The sequence below is a fragment of the Gossypium raimondii genome, chromosome 2 (genome assembly GCF_025698545.1).
Source record: "Gossypium raimondii isolate GPD5lz chromosome 2, ASM2569854v1, whole genome shotgun sequence".
In the NCBI taxonomy this organism is placed as follows: domain Eukaryota; kingdom Viridiplantae; phylum Streptophyta; class Magnoliopsida; order Malvales; family Malvaceae; genus Gossypium; species Gossypium raimondii.
The window spans coordinates 30,405,486-30,428,163 of NC_068566.1; positions in this window are offsets into that span (position 1 = coordinate 30,405,486).

The following is a 22,678-nucleotide window of genomic DNA, read 5'->3' on the forward strand; positions in this document are numbered from 1 at the left end:
TTCACACATACATAGTCCACAATCCATTCAGGATTTAGGTATACCACACTATGAATGTCACAAGTGAATAAGTTTATAAACGAATTTAGGATTTATTTTGCTTGGGTCATGTTCGATGTACTGTCAGTCTAGTTAGTCATATCTATGCCTTTATCTTCTGGGAGTCATCTGTTTCAATGCCTAAGACAATACATCTCCCTAATTGGACTTCATAGACGACATATTAGTCTTTCAATCGATTTACTCATTTTTACTAAACTAAGGACATGTTTAGGCTTGTTTACTAATACAAGTTAACTTTTCGTATTACGACCTGACCGTGTAATACCGCTTAGTATTAGTTAAACATTAGACAACCAATCAACAACATTTTCTTCCGTTTTTCTTTGCGTTCAAAAACCATTTGAGGACAACAATACAAAGTATATTAATTGTAATCAATGAATTTTTTTATTAACCAATTTGATCGAAAAAAATTACATGTTTACAAACGAATATACTACAGTTAGGGCACCAGGTCCAACACTCTCCCACTTGCCCTAGTGAATTAGATGAGCCATATTCTGTCTTCCTATGCTCTCCACGTGTTTCTCAAAACTTGTAGCTAGTAGAGTCTTGGTAAATTGGTCCAGAAGGTTGTCCTTAGATGTGACCTTAACTATGTACACGATTTCGTCCGCAACTGCCTCCCTTATGATATGATATTTTCAATCGATATGTTTCATCCTCTTGTGGTTTTTCATCTCCTTGGTATTAGTTATTGCCGCACTATAGCTTTTCCCATACCAGGAACGACTTCAAGATCCTTGAGAAACTTTGAAAGGTATATTGCTTCTTTGGTAGCCTCAGAAGCAGCCACATATTTGGCCTCTATAGTGGAGTCAGTAGTACAAGTCTATTTTAAACTTTTCTACACAATGAACTCGTCGCCTAGGACGAAAACCCAACCCGATGTCTATTTTCTCAAATCCCAACATGTTTAGAAGTTAGAATCAATATATCCAATAGGAGTAAGATCTTCTCTGAAATACACAAGTATATAATCTTTTTCCATAAATACTTGAGTATATGCTTGACTGCTTGCTAGTGCCTTAGCCTTAGATTCACCTAATATCAACTTACCAACCCCATTGCAAAAAAATATATTTGGGTGTGTGCATTACATACATACATGTGACTTCCTACTACCGAAGCATAAGGAACCTTTCTTATGTTCTCTCTTTCTTCCATTATCTTAGGATAGTCATCTAAAGAGAGATGAAATTTTGATATGGTGGGTTGATTTCCCTTCTTCGAATCAGTCATTGCATGACACTCCAATATATTGTCTATGTATGAAGCCTGAGACAGTACTATCACTTTATTCTTTTGATCCTTTAGGATTTGAATGGCTAGAATAAAATTAGCTTATCTCAAGTCCATCATGCTAAACTGTTGGGTTAACCACAGTTTAACCGATGACAATATCTCTACATCATTCCCAATGAATAGAATGTCACCAACATATAGAATAAGAAAGACCACTTTTCCATCCCCTTAATATTTGTAAACACAAGGTTCATGTACATTTTGCTCAAATCTAAAAGTCTTGATCGCTTGATCAAATCTTTAATTCCATGAGTGAGATACTTGCTTAAGTCCATATATGGATCTAAGCAGTTTGCAAACATTATGCTTGCTTCCTTTAGTTATATATCTAATGGGTTGCATAATATAAATGCTCTATTCAAGACAGCCATTTGATTGTACTAGAAAGAACATATGTTTTCTCCCTACTTATTGGTTAATTTGTTCCCATTTAGTTATCTTTAGCATTCATTTTGGCATTTTTAGTTTAGTAAATTACATTTTATAACCCAGTGAATCCTAGCCTATTTTATCCTTAATTTTTCTATCTTTTTGCACTAATGTCGCTGCATTAGTTAATTCCAGATTGCGTCCAGAATTGTCACGACAATTGACAACTGTTTGGATAAAAAAACAAAAAATACGTGAGTTGTGCAGTTCAGTGTAACTACCCTGTACGAACAAGGACAGAAGAATCCTGAATGAAGGACACCTGTACTTTTGAGGAAAACATAAAAGGTTAACGTGAGAAGACTAAAAGGAGGAATTCTTTTGACCACCATTTTTCCTTACCCTATTTTTGAAGCTTGCGGCTATGGCAGCTTAAACTTTCCTTGGGTGAGCCAACGTGAAGATTGATGTAGATCCATTCCTGACGAGGAGTTCTAAGTGCAACAGAAGAGAATATCAAAAGATCCAGTTGAGTTAACTAGGAATAGTGTTCTCCACTCGATTCTTTCTTATTTATTTGGAAATGCTGGTGATTAATCTATATTTCCTATTGTATGGAAATAAAATGAATTCTTGGTTAAATGTTATCTTACTAAATCTATTTTATTATTTAATCTTAGGGGTTTAAATGTTTTAACACAGAAGTGTTATTGAAGTCACTAACACTGGAACGTGTAATAACAATTTGAGCTAATAAACATTACAGCGGAAGTTGAGTAAGGGCTAAGGGAATTTAGTCCATTTGTTCTTAATAGTGCTATATTGCCCTCATTGGAAGGTGAGGTTAATGTGCATGGTTAAGTCCTAGATTAAATAGAGGAGTGGCGTTTGGTAAGACATACATTGAATTTTATTACATCGACAATCACCCATCTTTTATACCTTACGAATACTTAGTATTTTGATAAAGATTCATGTAAGGGATCCAAGTTTATCCATAACATGCTTTATCTTATTATTTTCGAGTTATTGCTTCGACAACTATCCTCACAATTTATCTCGTTTCTATCTAGTTATTGTATCGACATTAATAGACAAAAGACAACCATCCCTGTGGGATTGATATCTGATAGACTCGCATTTGTCTACTATACTTGCATCGACAATGTACGCTTGCACATTATTGATGTGACGTTTATAGCTGATCATGTTTTTGGCGTCGTTGCCGGGGACGGCACTTGTTTAATGTTTATTTTGTTTTTGTGTGTTTTTTGCATTTTGTTTTCTTTGTATTATATTTAGTACTCATTAACTGTTTTTTCTTTATTCTTAATTCTTGAACTTTGTTTTAGATGTTTTACGACTCGAGGCAACTTGGATTTTCTTGCCGAGTTTAATCCAGAAATTGAAAGAACTGGTCGAAGAAGACTTCGAGCACAAAGAAATATGGATTTACCAAGGGACGATGCAACCATAGCCCCGATGCAAAAGTAAAATGTTTATAACCTATTGTTACCGCATAATGCTCACATCGAAAATAGAGCTGTACGAGACTTTGTAGTACCTATCTTGGATGATTTACAACCGGAAGTTGTTAGACCAGTAATACAAGCTAGGAATTTTGAACTCAAGCCAATGATGTTTCAAATGCTGAACTCCAATGGCCAGTATGCTCGACTGCCATGTGAAGATGCGAGAGAACATCTTAAATCATTTTTATTGATCTGTGCTTCTTTTAGCCAACAAAGTGTTCCTGATGATGCCTTAAAGATGAAATTATTTCCTTATTCCTTACAGGGAAGAGCTCGCACTTGGTTTCTTGAGCTACCTATTAGATCAATTACTTCTTGGAGTGCTCTAGTCATGTAATTTGTTTTGCACTTTAACCTGCCAACAATGAATGCTCGTCTTCGAAATGATATTACCGATTATCATCAGCTGGATGATGAAAATATTCACACCATATGGGAACGTTATAAGCCTTTGCTTTGACATTGTCCCATGCACGGCATTCAACCAGAAACACAAATTGAGATTTTCTATAATGGTCTGAATTCTCATTCAAGGAATCTTGTTGATGCGTCAGCTAATGGACCTCTACTAGATTGTACTTATAATGAGGCTGTGAGAATTCTTAAGAGAATTGCTCAGAATGATTATCAATATCCCATCTCTAGAGCTGCACAAGCAAAAACTACTCTAGGAGTTATTGAACTAGATGCAATATCTGTGCTAAGTGCCCAAGTCTCTTCACTTACAAAAATGATTAAAAATATGCAAGGGACGAGTGGTGTCGCGCCTATACAGGTGGCTCAACAATTGGATGTTCCTGTCTTCTGCTGTGAAATTTGTGGTGACAATCATAGTTATGAAAATTGTTCGCAACTTGTAGAAAATGCATGTTATGTCAGTAATATTTGCAACAACTCTCATGGAAGTTCTTTCAACAACTCTGAATGCCACAAACATTTTTGGGGAACTTAGAATGTTGGACAAAATACTGCGACATTCAGATATGGGAATACTCCACGACAAGGGAATTACAATCAACAATAGAACTACAATCAGCATCCTCAGTTGTATCCACAACAAGGTTAGATACAATCACGTCAAACTTATATGCAGCCACAAATAATGAATCCAAATGATAAAGGATAGCGGCAACAACAGTATACACAAGCTTCTACTTCTGACCCATTAACTGCTTTTGAGGCGTTAATGTAGGAGCATGTTACTTGCACAGAAGCTATTATTTAAGGAAATTCGTCTTCCATTCGAGCATTGGAGTCACAAATTGGGACAGCTTGCTTGAAATTTTAATACTCAACCACAAGGCTCATTACCTAGCGATATTGAAAATCCTAATTCGAGAGGGAAAGAGCACTGTAAAGCCACCACTCTTAGGAGTGGTAAACAAATTGGTGAGCCGGTTATAGATTCTGCTATAACATCCGTTGATGACGTAAGTCCTGATAGGAAGGGTGCATCTGAAGAGCTTATCGATGTATCCAACAATGAAGTACCATAAACTGTCACTCACATGCCTTATATTCAACCCTCAAAATTGTGGATGCAACCAAAAGTGCCACCGCAGCCAGATGTACTTCCACCTGTACCTTTTCCACAAAGATTCAAGAGGAATGAAAATGATAAATAGTATCCGTAGTTTTTGGATACACTGAAACAACTACAGATCAACATTCCTTTAGTGGACGCTCTGGTACAAATTCCTAGTTATCAAAAATTTATGAAAGACTTCTTGTCCAAGAAGAAAAAACTCACTGATATTGAAACTATTTCACTCACAAAAGGTTGTAGTGCTGTTTTGACAAACAAGTTGCCCCCTAAATTGAAAGATCCTAGAAGCTTTACCATTCCATGTTCGATTGGCAACCATTATTTAGGCAAGGCTTTATGTGATTTGGGAGCTAGCATCAACCTTATACCATTATCTACTTTCAGAAAATTGGGAATTGGTCACATGAAACCTATTGCACTGACATTGCAACTGGCAGATCGATCTTTAGCCCAACCTGAAGGGAAAATCAAAGATGTTTTACTTCGTGTCGATAAATTTATTTTTTTGACTGATTTTATCATACTTGATGCGAGGCACACAATGAGATTCTCATAATCTTGGAACGACCATTTTTAGGTACCCGCTAAGCTCTCATTGATGTTTATAAAGGAGAACTAACCATTTGACTTAACAATGAGTAAGTTACCTTCATTGTTTTTGAGTCTGTTCACCGCAAGGATAAAGTAGAGTGCCATACTATCGATGTGCTAGATGATTTAATTGAGGAAGAATTCAACAACCAAAGCACAGTCCTTGCTGAAGAAATTACAGTGACATCTGAGGCGAAACCCTTAGACAATTTTGGTAGCACGGTTGAAGCTAGTAATGTTGAAATCAAGCACATATGGCAAATTGAATCCTTAGACTTAACCAATAGAAAAAATTCAATTTTCAAACCATCGATTGAAGAAGCTCCTACTCTGGAATTGAAACCACTACCTCATCATCTCAAATACATTTTTTTGGGTGACCACAATACTCTTCCAGTTATTGTCTCTTCAACACTGGATTAAACACAATAAAAGAAGTTGACTCACATTCGCAAGTAACACAAACAAGCTATTGCCTGAAATATTACGAACATTCAATGTATTAGTCCTTCTTTTTGCATGCACAAAATCAAGTTAGAAGATGAAGGCAAGCAATCGATTGAATTGCAATGAAGGTTAAACGAGAAGATGAAAGAAGTTAACAAGAAAGAAATTATAAAATGACTTGATGTACGAATTATTTACCCGATTTCTGATAGCAGGTGGGTGAGTCCAGTGCAATACATCCCGAAAAAGAGTGGCATCACAGTGGTTCACAATGATAATAATGAATTAATACCTACACGCATCCCCACGGGATGGCGTGTTTATATGGATTATCGCAAATTGAATGCGACTATAAAGAACATTTTCCACTTCCCTTCATTGAACAAATGTTAAATCGGCTTGCTGGTAAAGCTTATTATTGCTTCCTAGATGGCTATTCTGGGTACAACCAAATTGCTATTGCACCGGAGGACCAGGAGAAAGCAACTTTCACCTGCCCCTTTAGTACTTTTTCTTTTCGTCGTATGCCTTTCGATCTTTGTAATGCACTAGCCACATTTCAAAGGTGTGTGACGATAATATTCTCAGATATGATCGAAGACTCTTTAAAGGTTTTTATGGATGACTTTTTAGTTTATGGGAATGATTTTGATCATTATGCTGACAATTTAGATAAAGTACTAAAGCGATGTGAGTACAGTCATCTTGTTTTGAATTGGGAAAAATGTCATTTTGTGCCAACTAAAGGCATTGTGTTGGGCCATCGCATCTCTAATCAGGGTATTCAAGTAGATAAAGATAAGGTGAAAATTATCAAGAAATTATCCCAGCCGACAAATGTGAAAGGTATTCGTAGCTTTCTTGGACATGCGAGATTTTACCGGCGGTTTATTAGGGATTTTTCAAAAAATGCAAAACCATTGTGTTCATTGCTGGAACAGAATCAAAAATTCATCTTTAACGAGGCATGTCTGGATTCCTTTATTCAATTAAAGAAGTAGATGGTTAATGCACCCATTTTCATTGCACCGGATTGGTCTCAACCTTTCGAAGTTATGTGCGATTCAAGTGACTTCGTCGTGGGTGCAGTGCTAGGATAACACAAGGGAAAATATTTCACGCCATTTATTATGCTAGCAGAACTCTTACAGAGACTCAATTAAACCATACCACCACAGAGAAATAATTGCTGGCCACAGTATTTGCTTTCGATAAGTTTCGCTCTTATCTTATCGGCGCAAAAGTTACGGTATTCACTGATCACTTTGCATTACGATATCTCTTTGCGAAAAATTATGCCAAACCAAGACTGATACGATGGATATTATTATTGCAAGAATTTGACATTGAGATAAAAGACCGAAAGGGGTTAGAGAATGAAGTTGTCGATCATTTGTCTAGATTTGAAATTGGCAGCTAAGACTGGAAAATACTTCAAATTGTCGACACATTCCCAGATGAGATGTTATTCGCTGTCGATGCAACTCCTTCATATACAGATTTGGTTAATTACTTGGTGTGTGGAAAGCTCCCATTGAGTATCAAGGGCCATAAAAAAGAAATATTTCTTCATGGTGTAGTGAAATACTATTGGAACAAGCTGTATTTATTCAAGGTATGCAATGACAACATTATTCGGTGTTGTGTTCCAGAAGAGGAGATGCTCTCAATTCTGAAGCATTGTCATGATGCTCCTTATGGAGGTCATTTTGGTGGTATGAGAGTTTTTGCTAAGTTTCTCCAATCAAGATTTTACTAGCCATCATTGTTCACGGATGCTCATAACTTTGTGAATCAATGCGATAAATGTCAGCGTACCGGTTCTATTTCCCGACGCAATGAAATGTTGCAACAGCCAATTATGGAAGTTGAATTGTTTGATGTTTAGGGAGTGGTTTTTATGGTACCATTTCCAAAGTCATTTGGAAATCTTTATATATTAGTTGTTGTTGACTATACAAGGACAGTGCTTAAATTTTTTCACAAGCATATACTCACTCGTTTAGGTACACCAAGGGCATTGATTACTGATCAGGGTACACATTACCATTGCAACCAAGTGCCAGCCACATTAAAGAGATATGAAGTGAATCATAGAATGGCCACTACCTATCATCCACAAACCAATGGACAAGCTAAAGTATCAAATCGACAAATTAAGAATATTCTCGAGAAGGTTGTGGAACTTTCGAGGAAAGTTTGGTCCTCCCAATTGGATGACGCTATATGGGCTTTACGAACAGCATACAAGACTCCATTGGGGAGGGTAACAAGTTATTTTGCATGACAAGATTATTTAGCAGCGACAATTTATCGCGGGGTAACAGGTTTTATTATTCAATTCTCGACTTACATTACACCCATGTAAATTGCATTCACGTTGGTCTGGACCGTTCAAAGTTGTCAATGTATTTCCCCATGGTACGATCATAGTTCGAGATTTACGTGATGGATACCAGTTCAAAGTCAATGGACAAAGATTGAAACACTATTCTGGAAATAAAAATCAAGAGCAGGCAGAGACCATTAATTTGGTCCAAACATTTTAAATTTTTAATTTATTACTCCGAGATTTCATCTTATTTTATTCCTGTTTTGTAAAGCTTGTTTTCTTTCCTTTTTGTAGAATAATAAGGTACCAAGGTTGACACAATAAGATTTGTTTGTCAACACATTCCGTACCACTGTGTTACCATTAATCAGAATTAAGGGAAATTAAAACTCCACCATTGGATCAAACCCACCCAGCCATTTGATCTGTTTGAGCAGGCACAATTCTTATTGGACGTAACTCTGCCCTATAGCTTTGTATCTCTCCACAAAACATCACGACTCTACACTTTCCTTATTCAGTCCCTATAAAGTCTACACCACTGTGCCGACTGTGAAGCATCCGAGCAACCATTTTTATTCTTTTTCCTTACTCAAGATCTTACCTTTTTCACTTAAAATTGTCTTCCCTCTACAAAAGATGGCAAGAACAAGAGGTTCGACCAAGAAAACCAACAAATCTACTGAAGAACATGCGTCCTATGCTACCGCTGTTCGTGAGTCAAAATCCTCCAGACCAGTGCAGAAAAGGAACCAATAATCTTTTTGAATAAAGTGGCAAGGGAATGATTTCAGGACAACATATTGCAGCGAAATTTTCACCCTGAACACGGCATTTCCCTGTTGCAACAACAGGAGTTGGGCAAAAAACTTCACCAAACCATTTCTAAACTGAAATAGGGAAATTTCTGCGCACACCTTGGAAGCTATTCCCCTTCCCTGGTACGTGAGTTCTATGCCAACCTCTATGACCAAGAATTAGAGTTTATTTTTGTTCGTGAAGGTCTCATTCCATGGGACGCCAAAACAATCAATAAGTTGTACAACATTGCGGTCAATGTCGACGAACACTTCGATTTCTTTACGAAAGTGACAGGCGAAAAAAGGAACCTGTTGCTACAGGACTTGTGTATTGAAGGGGCAGTGTGGGTAGGGTCGCATTCAAAGAATTTTACAATGCACCGCCATTTTCTAATGCTGCACAGTAAAATCTGGTTTCACTTTGCTAATTGCAGGTTGCTGCCATCAACCCACAACACCACCGTTAACCTTGACAGAATGTGTCTGATACATTCCATTATCAAGGGTAGAAGAATTAATGTAGGTGTAATACTCCATCGAGAAATTACTGAATACACCGCTAGGTAGACCGACATTTTAGTTTTCCCATCATTGGTCATGTCACTGTGTCAATAGAAAGGAATTGTGCCCCAGGGAGATGAAGAAATCATGGATAATAAGGGTCCAATTAATTAAGCCTCTGTCGAAAGAAAGACTCGTGGCACAGAAACACCAATACTGAAGGAGGCAGGAACCAGCAAGATAAAGAATGGCAAGGCCAAAGCCGACAGTAAAGGAACAAAACTGCATACAGAGACATCATTATGGCTCAAGCTGAAGGATGCTGAGAAAATGGTTACTTCCATCAGCAACAGACAGATCGAACTTTTCGCTACAATTGAGGATATGGAGAACTCCCAGAATTTATTTTATGCTTGCATTAAAGCCTGGAACAGTTCCATTGTCGCCACATTAAGTCAATTGAGCCCCTCCACACTACCAAAATTCCCATCGTTCCCACCAATCATTCGAAACTATAAACATTCATCTACGAATAACAACTTTGAAGACTGAGACCGATCGATGACATCTCCTCCCATCGTGCAAGTCTCTAATAATGACAAAGATGAAAAATATAGGGACATTGAAGAATGTCTACGCAAGATTGATAGTTTGTTTGAGGATGGTATTTTTTCTTGTCAAGAGGACACTATTGTTGAGAAGGAAGCTACTACTACAGAAAAGGAAGTCATTGCTAAAGAAGAAGAAGTTGTTTAAGAAAAAAAAAAGAAAGAGAAGAGGAAGACAATGATGTAAACATTGTCACTGCACCCGAGTCTGTGGGTGTAAATATTGATAATCTAGAGTTAGAGAGTGAGACTGACAGAAGTTGCTGAAGCAACCGATGATGCCGGGGCTGTACCAAACTTTGAGGAGCAATCCGAAAACCATACACAGCCCAAAGAAAAGAAAAGAAAGCGTTCTAAGGACAAGAAGCAAAAGAAGGAGGAGAAGAAAATGAGAAGGAAGAAACATTATACAGGCATAGCAATGGCTGCAGATAACCGAGTTAGTTTTATTTTAAAGTTGTAGCTGTAGTTTTCATGCATTGCATATAGTTGTAAGTCACATTTTGTTTAGTACACATTGTCATTGTATTTTTATTGTCATTACATATTCATGTCAGTGCATTGGGGACAATGCAATCTTTAAGTTTGGGGGAATGTATATGGGATTTGGAAATACACCCACATTTCAATTTTTTTTAAAGCATGCAAGGTTTATGCACAGTTGCTCAAAAATTTTTTTATATTTGATGCTTAATTCTTGGATTAAGTGAATTGTCAATGAATGGGTTGGATAAATTTGATTGAATGGTGTATCTTCAATACATTGATGAATGATTTAGGTTGCATTAGTAATAAATGACTAGTAGCATTCCTTGAATCTTGAATGAAATTGCCTTTTTAGCTGCTTATGTATATATAGATAGTTATAAATAAGAGACACTCCAAAGTTGGTGTATTGTGGAATGTTAAAAAGGGTACACTCCAATACAAGCGTTAGAAAAATAAATCTGGCCAAAGGCCATCGCTGCATGAGTGTGTATCGGCGCAATTACGTACTCCCTGGGGGTTTGTTGCACCCCATTGTTACTTCTCAAGAATAAGGGTACAGTAATGCAATGATATCCCTTATTTTGAAAAAAAATATATAAATACTTAGTATTGTAAATAAATGTTGTATTGGTAGATAGAATTTAGGATTTGAAGCATGATGCTGGCCTTGATGAAAGTGCAATTTTAGTCATTCATGCTTATGTATTGTCGATGTAATATTCTTTCATCTAAATGTGATTCATTCATTGGGAATTTAGAGGGTTCAAGTTTCTAGAATGATCATTTACCTTAGTAAAATTTTTGTAGCCTTGCTAGTTTCTATTTTACTTGAGGACAAGTAAAAACTCAAGTTTGGAAGTGTGATTGTACTAGAAAGAACATATGTTTTCTCCCTACTTACTGGTTAATTTCCTATTTTGTTATCTTTAGCATACAGTTTAGCTTTTTTAGTTTAGTAAATTACATTTTATAACCCAATGAATCCTAGCCTATTTTATCCTTAATTTTGCTATCTTTTTGCACTAATGTCGCTGCATTAATTAATTCCAGATTGCGTCCAGAATTGTCATCGCAATTGACAGCTATCTGGATAAAAAAACCAAAAATACGTGAGTTGTCCAGTGCAGTGTAACTACCTTGTACGAACAAGGACAGCAGAATCCTGAGGGAAGGACACCTGTACTGTTGACGAAAACATAACAGGTTAACGTGAGAAGAATGAAAGGAGGAATTCTTTTGAGCACCATTTTTCCTTACCTTATTTTTGAAGCTTGCGGCTGTGGCAGCTTAAACTTTCCTTGGGTGAGCCAATGTGAAGATTGGTGCAGATCCATTCCTGATGATGAGTTCTAAGTGCAACGCAAGAGAAAATCGAGGGATGCAGTCAAGTTAACTAGGAATAGTCTTCTCCACTTGATTCTTTCTTATTTATTTGGAAACGCTGGTGATTAATCTATATTTTCTATTGTATAGAAGTATAATGAATTCTTGGTTAAATGTTATCTTATTAAATCTATTTTATTATTTAATCTTGGGGGTTTGAATGTTTTAACACGAAAGTTTATTGCAGTCACTAACATTGGAAGGTGCAGTGACAGTTTGAGATAATAAGCATTACAGCGGAAGTTGAGTAAGGGCTAAAGAAATTTAGTCCACTTGTTCTTAATAGTGCTATATTGCCCTCATCGGAAGGTGAGGTTAATGTGCATGGTTAAGTCCTAGATTAAATAGAGGAGTGGTGTTTAGTAAGACATACATTGAATTTTATTGCATCGACAATCACCCATCTTTTATACCCTGCGAGTACTTAGTATTCTGCTAAAGATTCACGTTGGGGATCCCATTTTATCCATAGCATACTTTATCTTATATTTTTTGAGTTATTACTTCGACAAATATCCTCATAATTTATCTTGTTTCTATCTAGTTATTGCATTGAAATTAATAGACAAAAGACAACCATCTTTGACGATATTTGGTACACTTACATCTGTCTACTATACTTGCATCGACAGTGTATGCTTTCGCATTATTGCTGTGACATTTACAACTGATCACCATTCAAAAATACAATCTTAACATTCATTTTCCAGATCTTGTAATCAAAAGTCACCACAATAGATAACAATATGCGGATTGACTTGAGCATGGCAATTGGAGAGAAGGTTTCTTCGTAATCGATACATTCTTTCTAAGTATAACCTTTTGCTACAAGTTCGACCTGATAAGTTTCCACTTTTCCATCCACATTTGTTTTTCTCTTGTAGTTCCACTTACACCCTATGGGTTTTATCCTAGTTGGTAAATCTACAAGTTCCCACACTGAGTTGGAATCCTTAGAATCCATCACAACTTTCATAGCTATTTCCTAGATCTTGGAATCAACACTCTACATCGCTTCGTCATACATGAGTGGGTCATTATCTTCCTGTTCAGGAAACTCAGTGTTAAAAGTAGTTCTGCTAGATTGGAAGAACTCAGTCCTATGAGAGACCTTTCCACTGTGACAAAACACATAATGTCGTTAATCGTTTGCAAGTCTACTACTAGGAGTTGGTTTTGTAATTGTTTCATTAGGGTTTTATATATTTCCTAAAAGTTCCTCAAGTACCTCTTTACTCGGAGGTTTGAATTCATTCATATAACTTTTTCCAAGGGAAGTAGCATGCGTTGACACTATAACAGTTTGCATTTTTGGGTTATAAAACAATCCACTCTTTGTCCAATACGTGGGCTGGGCATCCCCAAATCCTTAAATGTTTTAGACTTGGCTTCCTGTAATACCACAATTTGTATGGAGTTTTTGATGCTACCTTAGTTGGAACATCATTCAAGATATAGAAATATGTTTGTACTACATATCCTTAAAAAGAGATTGGCAGCTTCGAATAACTTCACATCTAATGTACCATGTCTAACAACGTTCATTTCCTTCTCTCTGCCATGCCATTCTGTTGTGGAGTGCCTGAGGCGGTTAGTTGGGATAGAATCTTATTCTCTATAAGGTGCCCTAAGAATTTATCAGATAAATATTCCCCACCTCCATCTGACCAAAGTGTCTTTCTAGGTAAACCTAGTTGTTTCTCTACTTCCGCACGAAACTCTTTGAATTTCTCAAAGGTTTCACTCTTGCAGTGCATTAGGTATACATACCCATATCTGGAATAGTCATCAATAAATTTTACATAATACTCGTTTCCACCTTTTGCACTAATGCTCATTGGGCCATATACGCCAGTGTGCACAAGTTCTAGGAGTTTTCCAACCCTCGTTCCTTTTACATTAAAAGGTCATTTAGTCATCTTAGCTTTCAAGAAAGATTCACATTATAGAAGATCAACTTTTTTAAGTAAACTTAAGATGTCGTTTTTCACGAGTCTAGTGATTTTTTCTTGGTTAATATGACCAAGTCTCAAATGCCAAAGGTACGCCTCATTAGAGTGAGAATTTTTTAAGTCTTTTATTCGATTTTTTGTCTCAAGCAGTGTGTACATCTTTGGTTTGATAAAATATAGATTATTTGATATTCATCCATTACAAATAAGATTGTGATATATATATTGCAATTGCATTATTAAAAGTCACGATCAAGCCGTCTTTATATAAACATGCAACAGAAACTAAGTTTCTTTTGAAACTTGGTACATAGAAAACGTCTTTCAAAATAATCTTCCAAAATTTATCAAAGTAAAGATGTACATCTCCTACTACTTCAGTTGCCACAGTTGTCCCGTTTCTAGTCCGCAACGATAGATTCTTATCTCTAAGATCTTTTGTCTCCTCGAACCCTTGTCGAGAAATACAAACATAATTAATGGCTCCTGAATCAATGACCCAGTGGTCTATCAATTCCTATACTAAAAAAACTTCTATCATAAAGAGCTCTATACATTTGCCTTTGTTGGCTAGGTATTCCTTCCACTCTTTACTATTTTCCTTGAAGTGTTTTTTCTTACTACAGAAGAAACATTTAGACTTAGATAAGTGTTTAGGCTTTCTAGTTCTCTTCATTTCCACTTGTGGTGGCCTAGAGACCTTAGTCTTGCCTTTCTTACCGTGTTTTCCTTTCCCTTTTTAGGAAGAAGCAACAACTTTGTTCTCTTCTGCTCTTCAGACTGACTGGCCGCCATTCAACATCAACTCATAGGATTGTATCTTCTTTATGAATTCTACAAGCGTCAAGTTTTTGTTGCCAAGGTTATATTCAGCCCGAAAGCCATCAAAATCCTTAAACAATCTCTTGAACACCATCTCAATTTAAGTGTTCTAGACCAAATTGGCCTTATTATCTGCGACTTCAGCAAAGTATCCCATAAGATTAATCGTATGGTCTTTGACCGGAGTGTCAGGTTTTTATTGGGCACTCACCAAGCTAGTTATAGCAGACTGTCGAGCCAAGGCAACTTGGCCTTCGAACATGTCTTCTAGCTTATCGAAAATCACTTTGGTGGTCTTATAGCTCTCTAGTTGCTTATATAAGGTTTTGGTCGAGTTTGCCAACATATAATAACGAGTTATATCATCAGAATTCTCCAAGAATTTTTTAGCCTCAGCTTGAGTGGCCGGTTGGCACTTATTATCAAGAACTGTTTTGAGTTTCTCACAGCTCAAGACAATTATTAGGTTTATTTTTCATTCCTTATAGTTATTTCCATTCAGTTTGTTTTCAGTGAGTATGTTCAATAAGAAAGTTGGTGTCATTTTTAAACTAAAAATAAAACATTAATATTAAGCTAATGTTTGGAAACATTTTGTGACATTATGATATTCATTGAGATGATGCATGTGTCTTACATTAAACCTTGAAAACATTTGTAAGCCATTGAAACAGTAATTCCTACAACCATTGAATCAAGCCACCTTGAAGTGATCATGATCAACTAGTAAAAACATGAATTTCCATCCAATTAGTACATGAACCTAATTCATTAGGCATTCACACATACTAATAATCATGTAACGTTTAACCATCATTCTGACTTAAGCATAGCTCCTTGGGGAGTTACTTCACTAGATGATATTGAGTGTATAGCCATCAACTCAACACCTATAGCATCATACACAAAAAATGAGTCATATTGGGACAATCTCACCGAGTACCATGTTCTGACTAGTTGTTCTCTTTGAAGACAAAGTTTCTTGATGTTTCGCATGATAATACCTACCACAGAGGCCAGGCCAACTATCATACGATCATAAGAAAATTCTGCTTAACTTTAGGAAATCTCCTCAGTGAGATCTACATGATAACGTCTACCTTGAGGAAGGTCCGTTTCATGTCATCACAAGAGATCATTGATGCAGGTTGTTCACCTTCTCCCACTCAATATTTTAAGAACATGCAAGGTTTTTAATTTCCTTTCAATCATGAATTATGCGTGACAAATACATATGACATTCTTCCCTAATTCATATGGCATGTTTATTTCATAAATGCATGAACATACATTTGTAGTCATATAATTATCATCATGTTTATCTCATAATATAAAAGCATAAAATTTAAATGACTCTCACCAGCCAAAGTTTTTATGATTCCATCCTAGAAAAATAAAAAAATAATAAAATTACAAAATTTTCCCAAAAGCATACTTTGGGTCTTCAATATTGCCACCATGGTCTTTTGATGTGGTTCTGGTTCACGTTTCCATCGTCATTGCCTTACCATTGTTGTTTCTATGTCACCATCACTATGGGGCTATTGTCGACCATCGTCGACCATCACCATCGGCTCCATTGGGTCGGGTTTTCGTCTTTTTTTTGGGGGTTTCACCAGGAAAAATTAGGTTAAAAAGTCCCTATATTCATTTTCGGTTCACATATTTTATTCTAAATAAAATAAAACCCTGCTTAGAGATAATAGTCCAAGAACTAAAATATACATGCCTGAAAAAGAAATTAAATTACAAATAAATTTTTAGGAATCACAACTTTGGCAAAATTAGTTTATCATCCATAACAATAAAATAATTTTTCGTTGAAAAACCGACCCTTTATGTTTTCTGGCTTTCAACAAAATGATCTTCTCCACTATTCTTGTAACACCCTTAACCTGTATCTATCGTCGAAACAGGGTTACGGAGCATTACCAAAATTTAAAGATCAAATAAATAGATCTTTCACATAATATAGTATTCATATCAGAAGTCAATCATAAAGTCCCTTATACAAGCCCTTGAGGCCTAAAACATACATTAGAAACAAGTTAGGACTAAACCGTGTACTCAGAAAATTTTTTAGAAAATTCACATAAAGCATAATAAGACCATATACTTATATACACATCAAAACATGTAAATCACAAGCCATTCCAATGGCTAATTACAACCAAAACATTTACATGCCAATATTGGCTAATTAACCTATACATGCCATTATAACCAAAATTAATTTATTATTTATACCGAAATGAACCGATAGATAGTGTGAGATATCTCTGCCAAGCTTCCAACTCAACAACCTTCTGAACTACTATAAAGAAGGGAAATAAAACAGAGTAAGCTTTAAAGCTTAGTAAGTTCGTATAACATGGAAATTAACTTACCATTTGTTCACATTTAAGGTAAGAAAACTAAATATGCTCAAACCAATTTGGCCAAATGCCTAAACACATATCCTCATCAAGCATATTAATCATGAAATTCATATAATAACTAAAATTCACAAATGTACATGGTCATCAGACAAGTTTCATACACATGTATCTATCATCACATTTTTCAACATATCAAGTAACATCATTTTCATGTATTTCAGGCATATATAGGTAATAATTCATATTAAGTAACATCATTTTCATTTTCATGTATTTTAGTCATATTTTTTCATATCAGAATTTTGCTCGTTGAATCATTTAAAATATCGATGGATACACGGGTAGTACACACTAAGTGTACAAAATTGTAATCCGTCAATTCATATTCAGGATTGCTCATGTGAGTATATAAACGGGTAACTCTTTCAAGCCATACTCAGGAAGCTCATGTGAGCCAATATCAGGAAGCTAATGAGAGAGCCTTAAATCAGGAAGCTCGTAAGAGCCATATGTCGGGATGCTCATAAGAGCTAAATGATGGGAAGCTCGTGAGAGCCAAATATCGAGAAGCTCAAGAGAGCCAATATCGGGATGCTCATGAGAGCTAAAAACGGGACGCTCTTGTGAGCTGCAGTGTGTCCTCAACACATGTAGGACCACAACCAATCGGGAACGCTTAATGACAATGTCATTTGTATCCATCAAATTTCTTGAGTTCAAACGGGACTTAACACTTGTCAGACATTATCAGATATGTGATTCATACTTATACATGAAAATTTTATACATTTCATGTACATAACATTCAACTCAAACATACAAATATAAAATTTAATTAGACGAACTTACCTCGACAAATGTTCATAGACTTGTAAGCTACTAATCAAATATTTTTTCTTTTCCTCGTTCTAAATCCGTATTTGGTCTACCCGGATCTATACGAATGAATTAAGCTCAATTTAATACAAGTTCACATTCAATTCAATCCAATGGACATCTTTGGCAAAATTACTATTTTTCCTCTACACTTTTAATTAATTACGATTTTATCCCTAGGCTCGGAAAATGAAATTTATACAATTTAATCATTATTTCAAGCCTAGCCAGTTTTCATATGTCACAATAGCAGCCCATGTATTTCATAAAGTTTAGAATTTTTCCATGATTTTTCTATCTTTACAATTTAGTCCCTAAATCATAATTTCATCAAAATTCTCTTTACAAAAGTTGTTTATCTATCAACGAATTTTTATTTTCTACCATAAAACTTCATAATTCAACTATATTCATCCATGGTAAAACCCTAATAATTTGATAGTTATACAAATTAATCCCTTAGATAGATAAATTAAACTATTACGATCTCTAAAACATAAAAATCATTAAAAGCGGGACAAGAATTCATACATAATTAAGCCAAAATAAATTGCATGAAATCAACACCCATAACTAGGGTTTCTATGTCTTTTATTTAGGAAAGATGATGAAAATGATTATATTAGATTTTTTCTTTTATTTAATATTACCTCAATCCTTAATTTCCAAAATTAACCTTAATAATTTGCTATATTCCATTGATGACTAATCATCCTTATCTACTAACTCCTCTAAATGGTCTATTTTCCATATAAGGACCTCCAATTTTGAATTCCATAGCTATTTGATCCCTTTAGCTACTAGAATTCAACGTTTACACTTTGTGCAATTTGGTTCTTTTTATCAAATTAAACATGTAATCGGAAATTCCTTAACAAAATTTTCATACGATATTTCTATCATACTGTAGACTATAAAATAATATTAAAATAAATTTTCTTCTGGCCTCGAATTTGTGGTCCCTAAACCACAATTTCGATCTCACTGAAAATGGGTTGTTAGAACTCTCCCCCTTAAGAAACTTTTATCCTGAAAAAAACTTACTAATAAAAAGGTTCGGATATTGCTTTTTCATTGTTTCCTTAGGTTCCTAGGTAGCTTCTTCTATACCATGTCGTTGCCAGAGAACTTTTACTAAATCTACCTTTTTATTTCTCAATTATTTTACCTTTCCAGCCAGAATTTTGATTTGTTTTTCACTGTATGTCATGTTAGGCTGAATTTCAACATCCGTTGGAGAAATAACATGTGAAGGGTCTGACCAATACATCGTAGCATAGACACATGAAAGGCATTTTGAATCTTTTCTAGCTCTGACGATAAAGCTAATCAGTACGCAACAGGTCCGATTCTCTCAATAATCTCATACGGCCAGATAAATCATGGACTCAATTTGCCTTTACGACCAAACCGAAGAACTTTCTTCCAAGGTGAAACTTTCAGAAATACTTTGTCACCGACTTGAAATTCTATCTCTTTACGTTTAAGATCCTCATAGGATTTCTGACGATCAGAAGCCGCTTTTAAACTATCTCGGATCACCTTCACTTTTTCTTCAGTTTCACTAATTAAATCAACTCCATGTATCTTTTTCTCACTGAGTTCAGTCCAATACAACAAAATTCTACATTTACGACCATACAAAGCCTCATACGATGCCATCTTTATGCTTGACTGATAACTATTACTATATGCAAATTCGAGTAACGACAAATATTTTTCTCGATTGCCTTCGAATTCTAAAACACAGAATAGAAACATTGTACATTTTATTACTTCCTAGATGAACAGACAATAACAACTGGGTATTCATTGCTTGTAAAGAAAACAAAGACTTTCTACTCAAAACATCTACAACCACGTTTGTTTTTCCTAGATGATAATCAATAACTAAGTCATAATCTTTCAACAATTCAATCCATTTGTGTTGTCTTAGATTCAAATCTTTCTATGACATCAGATACTTTAAACTTTTATGATTGGTGAATATATGACATTTTTCACCAAATAGATAATGTCGCCAAATTTTCAGTGCAAATACAATAGTTGCCAATTGAAGTCATGTATCGGGTAATTCTTTTCATGTGGCTTTAACTGTCTAGAAGCATAGGCTATTACTTCACCTTCTTACATCAAAACACAGCCTAAACTGTTCAATGATGCATCACTATAAATCATAAATTCCTTACTAGATTCAGGCTGAACCAGAACTGGTGCTTTAGTCAATAGGGCTTTCAACTGGTCGAAACTTTGCTGACATTTATCAAACCATTCAAATTTCACATCTTTCTGTAATATTCGTGTCATCGGTGAAGGTATCATCGAAAACCTTTATACAAATCTCTGATAATAACCAGCTAATTCAGAAAAATTCTGACTTCAGATACATTTTTCAATGGTTTCCAATTAACAATAGCTGAGATTTTACTTGGATCTACTTTGATGCCTTCAGCTGAAACTATATGTCCCAAAAAACCAACTTCCTGAAGCAAAAATTAACATTTGCTAAATTTAGCAAACAAATGTTTATCTCTTAGAGTTTGCAGAAAAATTCTCAGATGCTCAGCATGTTCAGTCTCATCTCGGAAATATACCAGAATATCATCAACAAATACTACCACAAATCTATCCAGATACGGTCTAAAAATTCTATTCATTAAATCCATAAATATTGCAAGCGCATTTGTTAAACCAAACAACATTTCAAGAAATTCATTATGTCCGTACCTAGTTCTGAATGTTGTTTTCGGCACATCTGAGTCTTTCACTCGTAATTGATAATAACTAGAGCGGAGGTCAATCTTTGAAAACATTGTGGCACTTTTCAACTGATCAAACAAGTCATCAATACGAGGCAGTGGATACTTATTCTTGATTTTGACTTTGTTAAGTTGTCGATAATCAATACAGAATCTCAATGATCCGTCTGTTTTCTTAACAAACAGAACCGGTGCACCGCAAGGTGAAAAACTGGGTCGAGCAAAACCCCTGTCAGTCAGTTCTTACAACTGTGCTTTCAACTCTTTTAACTCTGTAGGAGCTATTCTGTATGGTGCTATAGATATTGCTGTTGTTCCCGATACAAGATCTATAGCAAATTCAACTTCTCTGACTAGTGGTAATCCAGGTAATTCCTCTGGAAACACATCAGGATACTCACAAACCACTGACATTGATTTAATCTTCGACTCAGGCACTTTTGTATCCAACAAATAAGCAAGATAAGCATCATAACCTTTCTTCACATATTTCTGTGCAGATATAGCTGATATTACATTAGATAACCCGTCCAGTTTATTTGATTCAATATAGAGCATTTCACCATTTTGGCATTTCAATAGAATATGCTTTTGTTTATAATTTACCATGGCATCATGCTGAGTTAACCAATCCATACCCAGAATCACATCAAATTCATCAAATGGTAATAACATTAAATCTGCCGGGAAATAGTAACCCCGTATCATTAACGGACAGTTCCTGCAAATTTTATCAACCATCACATACTGACCTAGGGGGTTCGATACTTTAACCACGAATTCAGTGGACTCAAAAGGTAAATTTTTATTAGATGCCAAATTGGTGCAAATATATGAATAAGTTGAACTGGAATCAATTAAAGCAGTTACATAAGTATAAATAAGAGAGAAAGTACCAATAATAACATATGGTGTAAAAGCATATTCACGTGCACGAATAGCATAGGTCCTAGCTGGGCCTCATGCTTCAGATTTTACATTAGAGCCTTTTGTCACACCACGACTGCCACTCATATTTCCAGGATTACGAGGCAGTCTACCTCTCGCAGGTGTATTACTCGGCCTCGAAGTTTAAATAGTATCTTTTTCAGGTTTCTTAAGGCAATCTCTAAGATAGTGGTCAAATGAACCACATCTAAAACAAGCTTCACTTTTCATACGACACTCACCAAAATGTAGTTTATTACAGTGCTTGCACTTGGGTTTGTTGTTTCTAATACTACCCGTACTTGCTACAGATGTAGCCTGATATCTTGGACTAGAGCGTCAAGTGCTTTTATCTCTCTCAAAGTACCCCGTAGAGGTCATCGAACGGTCATGATATATTTCTGATTTCTTTGAAGCTGAATGGTGTGACTTTCGCGTAAATCTTTTACTTGAAGTTTGGGCTTCCATCTCAGCTTGTCTTTTCTCTTTACTAAGCTCTTCAGCTTTATAAGCTCGATCAACCAATACAACAAATTCTTTTAATTCAAGAATTCCGACTAACAGTTTTATGTCTTCATTTAAACCCTCTTCAAACCGCTTACTCATTGCAGTTTCAGTCGGAATACATTCTCTAGCATATTTACTTAGTTGGACGAATTTCGGTTCATATTCGGACCCTATCATATGGCCCTGTTTAAGCTCTAAAAATTCTTTACATTTTTTTATCAAGGAATCTCTAACTGATATACTTCTTTCTGAACTCAGTTTGGCAAAATTCCCAAGTGACCCTTTCTTTCAGCACAACAGAAATTAGCATGTTCCACCATTGGTAAGCTGAACCTTTTAACAGAGACATCGCACATTTTAGGCATTCAACGGGTGTACAAGATAGTTTATCAAGAACTCAGATAGTATTTTCTAACAAGAACTTAGCTCTTTCAGGATCATCTTCAGCTATAGCTCTGAATTCTTCTGCCCTATATTTATGAATTTTATCA